Source organism: Wolffia australiana, chromosome 3, assembly GCF_029677425.1.
Source record: "Wolffia australiana isolate 7733 chromosome 3, ASM2967742v1".
NCBI lineage: Eukaryota > Viridiplantae > Streptophyta > Magnoliopsida > Alismatales > Araceae > Wolffia > Wolffia australiana.
In genome coordinates, this window is record NC_135837.1 from 16,969,485 (window position 1) to 16,975,484 (window position 6,000).

A 6,000-nucleotide genomic window follows, 5' to 3' on the forward strand; every position below is an offset into this window, starting at 1 on the left:
ATTCACGATTTGCTACTTTAAGAAGTTAGAGATTGAATTTGATGGTTTAATGGACAACTAGGATTCGAAATAGGAAATTGATAATCAGTCAATGTTAATTGATTTGAAAACTAACTAAAATCTACGAATTAAGACGATTAAAATCGGAATTCAGAAAAATGTCGAACGTGAACGAAATTACGAAATTGAGAAAATTGAACCAAAATTCTATTGTAAAATGCATACAAGATAGGCCTAGAGGTACCAAAGATTATCAAAGAATTGATATGGGCAAATTCCGCGCAACGAAGACCTTGATTTCCACAATTTTTTTGCTTGAATTTGGGGGAAGAATGCGGCGAAGAATCTGCAAAATTGCATCCAAATCGGGGTCCACTTTGCTCCGGGTTGATTCTTGAGTTTTCAAGGAAGCTAGGGCTTCCTTCCTTGAGCTTAAAAATCAAGAACGAAACTCAAGAACAAATCAAGAACAAATTTTTGCTTTCCCCCTTTTTATTTCTGCGGAATCGGAAGAACAACTTCTTACGATTCCGTTATGTTTCTTTTTTCTTTTTCGCGTTGTACGCAGAGTGTACAACGCAGTGCCATTGGGCGTTTTGGCCTCTACGTGGCTCCATTCCATGCACGACACACACAGAATCCCGTACGTGCGTGTCACGCACTGAGGGCGCGGACTCTTCTCCTGATTTGCTTATGCGACGCTGCGTGCGTTCGTGCGCCCTGCGCCACTTGCAGATAGGTGAGCGCTATAACTGGCCCAATAAGGGCCAGTTTTAAAAACAACTTTTTTAAATGGAAAAACACCTAAAATAAATCCTAAAAATATGTATTAATACCTAAAAATAATTTTATTATTTTCTAAAGTTCATTTTATTTACTTCTTTTCTTTTTATTTATAGAAATAGGTTAATTAATCATTTAATTTCATTTAAAATTCATTTTAAAAATATTTAAAGTGTAAAATTTGACCTAAATATTGATTAAAAGTATTATTTAACTCAAAATTTAAGAAATTTATTATTTTAACCTAAAATCATGATAACATGGGTTAAAAATTAATGTTTTTATGCATTAAAAGCCCAAAAATATGATGAAATTAACAGTTTATCAACTCTTATTTGCTTGTTATCAATACCATTCAGGGGTTCTTCAGAACAATTCGATGAACTCCTTCTCCAAAGAGCACCCATAATGTGTTCTCACTGTCGCTGTACTAATAGCCTCAATATCAGCTATACCTATCATACACGTATGATTAGTTAATGTTATTCTATCTAGAGAATTCAATGACCATTTTGACTATCCATGTATTAGATGGAAATATATATGACACATTCCACATCTCGTTCCATGTTCATTAATAGACCATATTCATTATAGTGCATGTGCGATGCTTATAATGAAGTCCATGCATGAATACATGATCAAACTTGTTGAATTATAATGAGATCGTAATATAGATATCACTAGTCTTTAAGCATGTGTTCTAAATATTCCTATTCAAAGGAACATGAGAAGGACATCAAAGTGTCCGGATAGAATATCACTATCTAGCCTTACTTATATGATGAATATGGTTGTTCTCGTAGCCATTAGTGTGGAGACACTAAGGATAGATAGTGGGTGCTCTTTAGGGGAAAGAATTCACTGAATTGATCCGTACGAATTCCTGAATAGTACTATATTGAATTGTCAATCAGGTTGATTCACATCAAGGTTGTGTAAGTGGTCCTTAGACCTGAGACACCAGAGACATCTTGTGGGTGAACAATCGTACTTTGAATATGACCTACATCTCCCTAATCATGGGATTCTAAATAGTCTTAGTGTGAGTGCATCAAGAAGTCGACGAAGATGATTTAGTGGTCAAGATGGGATTGTCCACCCTTGATATAAGAGGTGACAACTCAAGGAAGATGATGATATGAAGTCCTTGGCCAAGGTAGTGAAATATCAGAGAAGAGTTCTCTGATCATTTCCAAATGTATCAATACTAACTTGGATGACCGATTAGGGTTTGACAATTTACCATACCCTAAGTTGTCCAAGGAGTGTCAAACAAACAAGGGACTATACATACACGGTAATCAATGATGAATAGGCTCCATGAGAGAGTCGATACACAATCCTTTGTATCTTCTAGAGCACGAGGTGTAACTTGGCACCCCACGTGTTGGAGACTCAACCTATCAATTGGGTTAAATCAATCTGCCGTTAATTAATCTATATGATGATATAGTTAATTAATTTGGAAGGCAAATAAAGGTTATTGGGCTATTGGAGTCATTAACTAGACTAATACATGGACCTAGAGGGTCACAAGCAAATGGTTTTTTGGACGTTAGAAAATATACTTAAGATCTACGCATGTAGAACCCAATAGTATTATGATCTCATCGAAATGTTGTCAGTGTATTATGACCTCATCTTAATTCACTATGTCATTACACATAAACCTCACATTAGGATAATAAACATAATATCTTATTCAATAAACTTAAATAAAACATGGTGGTGTGATTTTGCTTGATGTCCACTGAATATCCGGAGAGAGAGAGAGCAAAATTATTGAGTAGAGAGCTAGAGTTATGAGTAAAAAATTAATTTTTCCGGTGATGGGACAAAGATGGGACGTGAGGGACTGACATGTTACGCCATTATGATGGATTCTCTAAACCCAAAAAGGCGTAACTAGGGTTTGATAGTCCCAATCTGGTCCATTTTTGGCATGGACTTAAAACTTTTCATGAAGTTTGGTCTGGTTTTGGTCCGGTCTTGTTCGGTCCTGGTCTTGTTCCAGTCTAGTCACGTTGACTAGTCAAAGTCAAAATCAAAGACAAAGATGAAAAATTATCAAGAACTTTTCCTAAAGAATATGGCATTATAATGCAATTTAGAATGTGCATCTTGGAAAGTGAAAAACACCATTTTGATGTTGCTTCCTAGCTCTATTCAGTTCAATCGCTACACAACCTCCAACATAACATTGCTTTGGCACCACCTTGCTGCTACAACCTAAAAGAAGCATAGACATGCATAATAATTAAGCAACACACAATTGGAAAATAAAATAGAAATTTTGAATAATAGTAATACCATAAAATGATCACAAAAACTTTTAGTCTTCTTTGTCATCCTCTGAAATTTCCTACACTTCACCATCTTCCTCTTTGTTCTCCTCATCGGCTTTATAAGCCAACATTTTAATGTCATCAATACGGATATAGATTCTGCAGATAGCTGTCCTCTTTTGAAATTGAAAATTCCTCTTCCTGTTGAAAAGAGACGCTCTGATGGCACACTTGAAGCACAATTAGGGATGAATTCCTTTGTGACAACTGCAAGCCGTGAATATTTTGAAGACCCCACTTCAGACCACCATTTGAGTGGGTCATCACGAGGACCAATGCAAGGCTCTTTCAAGTATTTATCTAATTCATCTCTAGTGGATCTTTGACTTGGACTTGTAGTTATTTTTTAAGGCTCCATTAATGCAACCATTAATTTTGAGTGTTTTGCAATTATAAATGGTTGTTCTTCAATAGTTTGTGGGTTGTTTGAAGTTAAAGATCTGGACACTTTATTGAGCAATTTTACAGTAGTGTGGATGATGAAAAAAATTTCATCATCGAGAATAAACTCAAGCTTCTTTCATGTGTCTGACATTGTCGCAACAGGTAACATAGGGTTTATCTTCAAGTGATGTCGATAATCTATCAATGTCTCCTTCATTGCACCATATGCAATTTTAAGCTACCTTTTTTGTTCCTTGCTTGGTGAATTTGAGAGTTCAGGATGCATATCGTCCAGCACATGAATATCAGAGTCTAATTGATCCAACAGAAGTTAATGCGCCCTCAAAACCGTAAATGTTGTAATGGTTTGTGACTGTGAAAGGATGTTATTGGCATCACGAAAGCCTTCTAGCTCATCGGAAAACCTTTCCGAGAGATCCCAATCTTCAACAATTATTGAATTGTTTTCTAACACAATTCTCTTCTCGTAAGCTGCTTTAATCATTTTATATGTAGACTTCTACCTGGTGGGAACATCTTCAATGAGAAAGTTTTGATTTTCCATGCCCAAATCATGGCATAAATTACGATAGTGGTGAACTCTCTGTGGTGATGCTCAAACTGTAATAACAAGTCTTTGAAGTCTATATAGATTTTTTAAAAATGAAAACTGAGTATTATTAAGGAGGATATTTGGTCGTCAATATCTTCACAAAGAGAGCTTGTTGCCCATGTAATTTGAGTCAAATTATGTGCTAAATGTTTTTCAAAATAAGGATTTTTATTAGAATAAGTCAAGAACCTTGAATACCTAGCTTCTTCAGGCCTCTTTGAACCCCCAAAGTTAAAACATGTGACATGCATGGTGCGTGAGATTGGTCTGTGAAGTCTGAACTATACCCCTTCATGAACCTTTCTAAATTTTCAACCTTGGTTTTATTATTACTGGTATTTTCAGCATACCTTGTTTGTGAGATAATAGTCCTTCAACACATTATACACTACCTTTGCAAACTATGCAATTTGACAAGAACTAATTAATTGGCAAACACTTATAACTCATTCACAAAATATCCATGTTGTTGTTGGATTCTATAGGCCTAGATCTGGGTGAAGAAATCAAATCGACACACAGCGGAAGACTTTTGTGAAATCTTACGTCATTAATAAAACCATGAAACGAAGTACCTTTACACAGATCCCATCCATGACTTCTGGGATTCCGGAACGAGCTGAGTTGAGCTACGCAAATGTGCAGCCTGTAGATGTATCCACGTGTTCCTCGGCAGGTCGGATCTCCTCCATCTCGTTGATGAGCCCAGTTCTACCTCCACCGTCGTCGTTACATTGTTTCGATCGCATCGGGCATGGAGAGGGGAGAAGCAGGGGAAGGCCCCTAAATAATTCTGGCCTGGGTAAATTTTGTTCAGGGCCTTCCCCTATTTACACTAAGTGGGAATTTTCATAAAAACCCCCAAAACTTAAGTATATCTTCCGACATCCAAAAGACCATTTGCATATGACCCTCTAGGCCAACGTATCAGCCTAGTTAATGACTCTAGTGGCCCAATAACCTTTATTGGCTTTCCAAATTTATAACTATATCATTGTATAGATTAATTAATGTCGGATAAATTTTACCCAATCGATAAGTCGAGTCTCCAACATGTGGGGTTCCAAGCTACACCTTGTGTTCTAGAGGATACAAAGGAGTGTCTATCGACTCACTCATGGAACATATTCATCATCAGTTGCCATGTACATATAATCCCTCATCCATGAGACGCTCCTAGGATGACATAGGGTTTGGTCAACTATCAAACCCCAATCGGTCATCTGAGTTAGTACTGATGCATTTGGAAATCATAGGAGAACTCTTCTCCGATATTTCACTACCTTGGCCAAGGACTTCATCGCATCGTCTTCCTTGAGATGTCACCTCTTATATCGAGGGTGGACAATCCCATCTTGACCACTCAATCATCTTCGTGTACTTCTTGATGTACACGAACTAATACCGTTTAGAACCCCATGATTAGAGACTTGTTGGCCATAGCCAAAGTACAACCGTCCGTCCACAGATGATGGAGTGCGCCAGCTTACTCCATTAGAGACATCATCAGAGCCACCATCATCACCATCGACAGCCCGCATGTTCGCTTCCAGCCTGACCGACATGCCACAACAAGGAGGAACCACCCAGGTTTGAGTTCTCTAGGTAAAGCACGTCTGCGTATTCGACCATCTTGATTTTCGTCGGCACGTGCTTCTTATGCTCGTTGTTTTATTGCGTTCACGTGTTTATGTTCGTCGCCTTCATGTTCATCGTATCATTTTTGTATCGTTGCCAGTTGTGTCATTTTGTGTTGTCATGTTCGTTTCGTCGAACCGTGTCAAATTACTTTAAATTCTGTAATAGGGAGGTCCTATGTATAAGACCCTCTCCCCCCTAATAAGGGCACTTGTGCCCTTACTTAGGGCACCC